The sequence below is a fragment of the Lissotriton helveticus genome, chromosome 2_1 (genome assembly GCF_964261635.1).
Source record: "Lissotriton helveticus chromosome 2_1, aLisHel1.1, whole genome shotgun sequence".
NCBI classification, from domain to species: Eukaryota; Metazoa; Chordata; class Amphibia; order Caudata; family Salamandridae; genus Lissotriton; species Lissotriton helveticus.
In genome coordinates this window covers 772,731,726-772,741,549 of record NC_136059.1, presented here as the reverse complement: position 1 = coordinate 772,741,549, position 9,824 = coordinate 772,731,726, and positions in this window count along the sequence as shown.

Genomic DNA, 9,824 nt, shown 5'->3' with positions numbered 1-9,824 from the left:
GCCCTGCACAAGGTAAAAGATGTAACACGTTTCACACAGTAGGACACTTTCAAGGAGTTTGCAGTAGCAAAGGCAATGTGTAAGTTGATACAGTTGATACAGAAGTATCACCTTCTTATATTACTAAGGATGTATCAAAACTGGGACTTACTTTAGATACTGTTGAAGATAACCTTAAACCGGTCAAAAATCTGTGATGTGAGGCACGTGTTGGAGGTATCAGGATGCAGATGATGGCTGATTCTGGAGCCCCCATCACAGTTGTTTCAGATACTTTCTATACACAAGACTGGTCTGATTCGAAAATGTTGTCTCCCACAGATATCAGTCCTTAAGCCTATGGAGGGGAAGCCGTGGTCTGGCCTGCGGCAAGATGGCTGCGCACCGAGCGAGCTCTGCATGCCGAGCCCAGGAAATTCGTTAGCATCCGCAAGCAGTGGGTAGCCACAGCTGTACAGATGGCAAACTCACACTGATAACTTTCATCTACATCAACACTGCTGATCCTGGTGCTCCTGGGGGCCAAGAACACCAGGTAATCGCCCCTTCCATACCAGAGTGAACTCTGCCTAGACCGCGCTGCTGCGCAGGCCCACGAGGAAGACCCCTCTCCCTGGTAGGGGCCCGGACCGCTGCCTGCGCCGGGTGGAGCGGACGACTCAGCTCCCCAGCGGTGAGGCCTGATCGCGCAATCGGGCACGGCGGCCGGGCACACGCCTAGGACTGCGGACACCGATACCCCCTAACCTGCATGGTGACAAACACGGGAGAAGGCGGAATTAAGGCTCAAGAAGCCCCCATCAACTGATCAAGTAAGGCGGCAGTGCGAGGCAGAACACCTTACTTTAACGGCCCCCTCTGCTGGGCCTCCCACCTGCATGCAGCGCTGGGTGGCGCAGTGACTGCTGGATAGCTGGCCTAAGCGTTGACAGAGGCAGACCTTTGCTCCGAACCAGGACCCACAGTTTCACCCCCCCGCGCACCCTCCCATAACATGCTTCTCCCGGTGTGAAGTTTGAAGTTCCCTCCTGACTTTTCTCTCCTGCACCTGCGGCCATGTATGTGCTTGTCGCACCGGCGGGTGGCCGGCTGGGTCCCTTTACCCACGTTTCCAGTTGTGACCTCTACCCACCATAATAAACCCACCACACCAAACCCATATAGGCAGAGGCAGAACCTTTGGGCAAATATTAGACGATCCATGCAAGTGCCTTCCAGATTGGCGCCCCCCCTGCTGCCTCTTGATCTCTGTGCACACGGGATAAACGCCAACTGCTCGACATACCGCGTGTGTTGTGTGACCCGCAATCTGGGTTGGACAGAGTGGGGCATGAGAGGAGCTGCTGAGTGCCACACGCTGTCCTGGGCCCTGCAGCGCAATATCCTATACAACACCATCAGCAATAGCCCCCGCAGCTATTAATCCGCCCACAATAGCGACTGTGATGGTTAAGGCAGACGCTAAGCAACCCAAGCTCACCTTCAAGGGCCGAGGGACTGGTAGGGCGGTGGCCAGCATCCCGAGGCCAGCGAGCAGGCCACGCAGACGGGCCTGCCTGATATCCTAGATGACAGCATCCGCGCCATACTGCTCAATGTCAAATACAGTCTGAAATCTATTGATTACAAAATCGACCACCTATCCTCCCACCTTGACCGAGTCAAGCAACAATTTGACACACACGACACCCGCATCACGCAACTTGAGGCCAGGGTCTCTAACGCAGATGACACCATTTCTGAAAACGGGCAACAACTCCTCAAGATGGATAAAGTCCTCAACATCATCCGTTCCAAAAATGAGGACCTCGAATTGCGCTCCCACAGAAACAACATACGCATCATAGACGTTCCTCAATCCAGAGCAATTACTAAAATGGGAGACTATCTAGAATACTGAGGTTCTGTGATTTTCTACTTCGCTTCGTAGTCAGCCGCCATTTTGTGATAGCCGCCATTTTGTGTTGCCTTCACTCAGGCAGCACGGCGAATATAGTGTTTTTGCCTTCCCAGCTGCTATGCGTCTCTCCTGTTAAAGAGTAACCCCTTGTCCTTGTTTATAAAACCGATGTTAGGGTCTGGCCGTGTTTATTAATCCATGTCTAGACTGATTGATCCTTGTCTTAGTTGACTGTTCGGGTCCCACCATTCTTCCTCTACTTTATCTTATTTAACTGGCCTTCGCCATTCTTCTCTTGTATTCTCCTATTACACAACTATCCTTTGAAACACGCAAATACGTCCTGCCACCTGCAAATTGAATAACCTGCAATAGTATTGATTAACTTGAGGGGAGGGGAGAACACAGGGTCCGAAAGGAGGGCGTATTCAGGATACTTGATAGCTTGTTTTCAAACTTTTTCTATTCGTTGGCTTTGTATGTTTTGGGAGTAGACATTGTAAATATGTATACTATAAAAGATTGTGCGCCACGGAATGAAGTGGCAGTCTCCTAAGAATCTACCTCCTGTACTTCTTGGATAACTGTGCTTAACTGCAGCTAATAAACGTGATTTGCTACGCCTAACAGAGTGTCTCGTGTCTCAGTCTGACAAGGCAGGTGAACCCGGAGATATTAGGCGTGCCCTGCGCCGCTCGGCCCATTAAGGCCCGGTTCTCCAACTTGCACCCAACGCGGGGCGACTTCAGTGGTAGCGGTTCAGCCCGAAGGTTGTGAGGAGCCTCGCAAGAAAATTCTGGAGGATTCGCGAACCACGTCAAGCGACCCCTGTATGTCGAAAGTGGACCGAAAGTCTTTTGCAGCGCGGCTACTCCTTTCCGACGGCTGCAGACGACTGCTGCCCTGACTGTCGCCCTGCCGTGGCCCTCTGCTGATGATTGGTATCGCGAGACGTTAGACGGACATCTGTTGGCGTACGAAAACCCTTAGTCAAGTATTTGTGGGTAGCGCCCACTCTTTTGTTTTGTTTTTGTTATTCGACTCATGCATTAGTCGAAGCCAAGGGGTAAGTACGTTTGTGCTGTGATCATTGCCTTACACCCCTTGAAGTTTGTGAACAGTCCAGTTGGTTACGAAATGCCTGGGCTTAATAAGTTTAAGAAATTTTGCTGTTTTAATTGTACAAGGGATTCCCGGCTAGAGGACTCTTGTCTGATTCCTCCGGTTGGAACTCCCACTTATGAGCTCTATTCGAAACATGGTCTTGGTCCTATTATTTTTAATGAAACATGGATCCGATATACGAAGAAAGATGGTGTTTTGCAGTGGCCACAAAACGGTAGCTTTGAGCCTGACATATTAGACAATTTGCAAGAAATTTTATTTAAAAGAAAAGCCCGGCCGGCAATGTTTGACTCTTTCCGCCTATGGCGTAAGGAGGCCAGACAGAAAGAAATTAAACAGGCGAAAAGAGATAAGAAAGTGCAGGATATGACGATTTTACAGGCTGCCCAACAGCTTAAGAATGATGAGACTGATAAAATGATTGAAGTCTCAGACAGACATCATCGTATGGCGATAGATAGATGCTATCCTGTGTTGCCTACTCCCCCACAGAATAAAGATCTTGACGAAGATCCTTTAATGTCTCATTTATTGAGATTACCTCCGCCTTATGTATTAGGTGCAAATACACCCCCATTACAACCTGTTGTTTAGCAGCCTATTGCTCAGCCAGTTGTTCTGGTTCTTCCGCAATTGCCTCTTCCAGTATTTCCACCTCCACCTCCGTTGCCACCGACTTTTGAGCTTCAGTCTCCTCTTTTATCTGCTAGTCCTTCTCCTGCTGTGCTTAATACATTATCTCCTGTCCTACTGTCCGATTCTCCTACAGCTCATCAACGCTTAGTTGATACTGTTTCTGGTCTTCTCTCACCTTTCTTTGGGTCTCTTAATTTGACTCCTGTCTCGTCCCGAAGACAATCTTGTAGTCAAATTCCGGATTCTGATGAGCGAATTAAGTTAGACTCTCTCGCTCACAATTGGATCATGAGTGGTCCACAGTATAGCGTGCACGATATTCTGGATACTTTCCTTCAGTGGAATGCGCCCACACAGAGATATGTTTTTGATGTTATGTGTAATACTCTTGTTAAAGGATGGGGAGATATGGATTTGGATTTACCTCCTCAGGGTTTGTTTGACATACAGGCTAAATTTGATAAAGGACTTATTGTGGGTCCCGATGTTGAGGAGGCCGTCCAAAAACTTGTCACTTTTAGTTCGTCCTTCTTTTCTCAACCTTCTCTCGAACCTGATCCTGCGGATCGGCGTAAAATGAAACACTATCCTATGCGAGAAGTTCCTCCAATCTGGAGAGATGCGGTACCAGCTCATGGTGCTAATCTGGCTATCCCTGCTCATTTCCAGCGTATATGGGTACATGTTCCCTGAAAACGATCTGAGGTTTTGGCACTTAAAAAATCTCTACCGGACCCTCGTAAGAATCCTGCTGGGTATTATAAAGAGCTGTCACAGACTGTTGATGCGTGTGTCATGAATTTGGCCGATATTGATTTGCTGATGGGAAATGTAGTCCCTCAAGCACTGTGGGCTCGGATTCGTAAGGAGGACCACGATCAAGCTTTAGGTGGTAATTGGGCTGCCATAACTGCTGCAGATGCAGGACAAATAGGTGGTGCTAAACCAGATGATTTGATTACGGAATTGCCTGGTAGAATAATAGCTCTGATGAAAACAATGATGCCAGCTCTACGTGTTAACTGGGATAAGTTAGCCGCGTGTAAACAGAAGAAAGATGAGAGTGTCTCCGATTTCTTTACTCGTTTCGAGGAGACATTCATAGACCATAGTGGTCAAGATATGAGTACTGGGGGTGGACAGCGATTATTTGTTGATAAATTTGTATTTAACTTACTTCCAGAATTATCGCATAAATTAAAAGACTCTGAGAGTTCATGGGCCGTTTCTCAGTCTGCGCAGATATTAGCCACTGCTCAGTACTACGAGAATAGGGATAAGGAAGAAAAGGATAAAATGGAGAAAAGACTAAAGAGTTGAAAACGAGGTTCTTTTGCAACAAGCTTATTCCCCTCGTTCTGCTCAGCGTCAGTTGCAACAGCCTCCACAGTTTCAGAGATTGTTACAGAAACCGGCACCTTTTGTTCCGCGACCTTTGCTGGGTCCTAATCAATGTGCCTATTGTAAAGAGGAAGGTCATTTTAAGAATAGCTGTCCACTTTTATTGCAGCGTAATGGTGGACTATCAGGGCCACGAGGCCGTGGTGGTTTTCAGTCAACGCCTAGGGGTAGAGGGCGAGGTGCGTTATCTCAGGGACAGCGTTCTCTTCCCCCTCAGAACGCTATGAATTATTTTGATCAGCAGAATTCTCAGTCTACACAATATTACAATGACGATTATTGTACTGAAAGCAAAAATCAGGATTTTCATACTAGCTAGGACAGCCATGGACAAAGCAAGGGAGTGGTATCGGTTCCAGTGGATCAGAATGGACCTTATGTTAACGTTGTTGCATTGGGTGTGTCAGAGCCATTTCTTTTGGATACTGGTGCAATGAGAAGTTTTATCATCCACTCCAAACTCCCTGGGGCACCTTTGTCTGGCTTAACGAATGTTTCTGTAGGATTCTCTGGCGCCCCAGTTCGCAACCCGGTTTCTTGTCCTTTACCCATCTCTATTGGTTCTTACGATTTGGAAGCCCCGCTTCTTTTAACGAGTGGTTGCGGTGAGAATATGTTGGGTTTGGATTTATTGAAACGTCTACATGCAACATTGTATTGTTCCCCTTCTGGTGTAGATCTTACTTTGGGTGATAAATTGATTTCTCCTATGTATTTGTCTAAGGATCAACTACCACTTTAATTGCGTTCACTTCCTGCTACGCTTTGGGCCACGGGTCCGAATGATGTTGGTTTGCTCAAATTTCCACCGTACGTGATTACTGTCAAACCTGATGTTCAATTGCCACGTATTCCTCAGTATAAGATTTCTAACGATGGCGAAAGAGCTCTGCTGGCTATTGTTTATGATTTAGTTCAGAAGGGTGTTGTTGAGGAAACGAGAGGAAATATTTGCAATAGTCCTGTTCTGCCTGTTCTTAAACGTACTGATCCTTCTAAGCCTCCTGTATATCGTTTTGTGATTGATCTTCGAGAGGTCAACAAAATCGTTGTCCCTCAGTTTCCTGTTGTCCCAGATATTACTGCTTTGCTCACAATGATACCTGCTTCGGCAGTTTGGTTTTCAGTTATTGATCTTAAAAATGCTTTCTTTCGCATTCCTATTGCTGAAGAAAGTAGGGATCTCTTTGGTTTCTCTCTCGGAGGCCGAAGTTTTCGATTTCAACGCGCACCTCAAGGCTATTATGAGAGTCCCTCCATTTATAGCCAAGCTTTGAAATCTCAGCTCAACGCTTTTTCTTTGCCTCCAGGTGCTACTCTTATACAGTATGTAGATGATTTGTTAGTGGCTGCTGATTCAGAGGATGTTTGTAAAGATGCGACTGTTTCGTTTTTAAAGTCATTTGTCTGATTTACATTATAAGGTGTCACCTTCTAAGTTACAATATTACCGCCAAGAGGTTACCTATCTAGATCATCTCTTGTCGAAGGAGGGAAGGCGATTGACCCCAGAACGTATTCACGCAATTGCACGAATGTCTGTACCATCCACACAAAAGGAGGTGCGTGCCTTTTTGGGCATTACTTCTTATTGTAGACAGTGGATTCCGAATTTTTCTTTGTTGGCTAAACCTCTGTTGGTACTTACCCTGAAAGACACACCCCAACCTCTTCCTTGGACTGATGAATGTCAGAAGAGTTTTTCTGATTTACGTACTGCTTTGTGTTCTGCTCCTGTGTTGGGTACTCCAGATTATAGTAAGCCTTTCACACTTTACTTGCATGAACGAGAAGGTTGTGCATTGTCAATTTTAACGCAACAATTTGGAGACAAACAAAGGCCATGTGCCTATTTTTCAGCTACATTGGATCCGGTAGCCAAGGCATTGCCTAGTTGTCTCAGAGCAACTGCAGCAGCAGCGATCTCTATTCGTCAATCTGCTGGATTGGTATTGGATCACACTCTTGTTGTTATGGTACCACATGCTGTGGATACTCTCTTGAACAGGACGAAAACGCAGCATCTTACGAGTGCTCGCTTGTCTGGGTATGAGTTGACGCTTTTAGCTAGTCACATACATATCAAGCGATGCAATGTTTTAAATCTGGCAACATTGTTACCTATTACAGAAGAGAAAGATACACAAGAACAGCATGATTGTTTTCTTCGTACAGAGGAGGAAACTAAGGGCAGAATAGATTTAAAAGACACACCACTTGTGGACCCGGATGGGATCCTATGTGTAGATGGGTCGTGTTTCAAGCTTCCTAATGGCGATACGACTGCAGCCTATGCTGTTACCACTTTGCATACAGTAGTAGAAACTGCACGTATTGCACAGAATTCAGCACAAGCAGCCAAGTTGATTGCACTGAGGAGAGTGTGTGTGTTGGCAAAAGGAAAGAGAGTGACTATTTACACCAATAGCCAATACGCCTTTGGTGTGGTTCATAGCTTCGGTCGTTTGTGGAAGGAAAGAGGATTCTTTACTTCCCATGGGACTAAAATACAGCATGGTCAGTTGGTAACTGACCTTCTTGAATCACTTGCCTTACCTATTCAAATAGCAATTGTGAAGTGCAGTGCACATAAAAGGATCACTGATGATGTGGGTCGTGGGAATGCTTTTGCAGATGAAGTAGCGAAGGAAACAGTGAAAGATGTTAAGAGTCGTATGTACGTTGCAGGCCCTGCAAGATGGGTCAGAGAAGCAGGAATGTGTGAAGACACAGTGGAAAGTGTGAAAACGATTCAAGAAGAAGCAACTGAGAAAGAATTGAGTAAGCGGAGAGAGAGTACGGGAATGTTGGATGCGACAGGGTGTTGGACGGAACTGTCAGAACACCAACGTTGGCTGTTACCAGATGCCTATGTACTGCCTGTAGTTACTATGGCGCATGGTCCAGCTCATACCAGTGCGAAAGGAATATGTAAGCTTCTGGCTCCAGTATGGCAGAATGAAGGTATTCCGAAATGTGCGTAAAATGTGGTGAAGCATTGTATTGTTTGTTTGATGCATAATCCAGGAAAGGGAACCCCAACTCCGGCAGGTCATTTTGCTCCTCCTACGTATCCTTTTGAGGTTTTACAAATAGACTATATTCATATGGAACGTTCCAATAACCTCAAGTATGTCCTGGTGATGGTCTGTGCCTTTTCCAGATGGATAGAGGCCTACCCCCTAAAGGATAATACTGCTTGGTCTACTGCTAAAGTTCTTTTGAAGGAATTCTTCCCGAGGTTTGGTTTGCCGCGCATTGTCTGGAGTGACAATGGAAGTGAATTTGTGGGTCAAATTATGTAGAAGGTGTGTGCGGGTCTTGGTATTAGGCAGAAATTCCATGCGGCAAACCACCCTCAGTCAGCGGGTTTGGTAGAGTGCTATAATGGCACTCTCAAGCTCAAATTAGCAAAGATTCAGGCCAGCACGGGCCTTGCTTGGCCCGACGCTTTGCCTTTGGCACTTCTCTCTACGAGAACAACTGTACATTCTCGTTTGGGTCTTAGTCCTTATGAGGTCGTTTTTGGACGCCCAGCCAATGTTTGGGGAGTCCCTCGACCTAAAAAATATTCTGACATTCCATACCCATTGTTGGTTGATTACCTGCATGACCTCACCACTAAATTACGTGTTATTCATCTACAGGTTCAAAACGCTTTGCCGGAAGCTTCCTCAGATCCAGGTCATTCCATTCAACCTGGTGATTTTGTATGCCTAAAGAACTTCCAGAGGAAAAGGAATTTGGAACCTCGCTGGGGACTGCCGCGACAAGTGCTTCTTGTGACTCGTACAGCAGTGAAAGTTGTTGGGAAGAAATACTGGGTCAACGGCGTGCACTGTAAGAGGGGAACCTTGCCTTTACCTTATGATCAGTGGGTTCAAGAAGGCGTAGGTGACTGTGAGAGTGAAAAAGTACCCCGATTTGTACCTTTCAGTAGTGCACGCCTGGACTGGACAAGTTCTGAGAAAGAAGATGATGACGTGCTGCAAGAAGCTGTACCAACACATTTGAGACTAGACACAACGAATACAGAGACTTTGTTTCGAGACCAAACGATACCTGGCAAGACACGATACAACCTAAGACCTAGGTTGCCGAAAAACAATTGAACTTTGTTTTCTTTTCATTTAGTGACATTTCCTTTTCACTATCCATCAAGTTGCAGGGTCACGGTAGGAGTCTTAGGCTGTGACCTGAGTAGTGACATAGGTCTGCAGGACTTGCAGTGTCATAGGACGGCTAATAACCACAACTAAGTGATCAAGGAAGATTACCGTGAGCAACGCCTTAGAGAATGGATAATAAAATGGAAGGGAATGGTAAGAAAGTTACAATGAAAATTAAGTATAAAAAATTATTGTTTAGTCGATGTGGCGTAGTATTGTGTATTTTAGTATGTTTATGTATGTTATTAGCTTGTGTGGGTTGGATTGTCCACACTATGCAGCAAGCACCTGCTCCAACTTCTGTTTCTCTACCTCCTTCTATTACTACCTCCCCGCATCAGTTCTATACACTACCAGATCATGAGCAAATTAGGAGAACAGAATACTTCAACAATTCGTTCATCCAGTTGTTGCATCAGCATCAACTGGTAGTCAACACTACTGACTGTTGGGTTTGTGGGCTTATGCCCCATAATGCTGAGAAAGGAATGCCATATTTAGTCCTCCCGTTTTCCTACGAAGGTTCTGCTTGGGCTTATTTGGCTATGTTTTCCAATGCATATCAGAATCAACTTCGGTATCCTCCTGGTGAT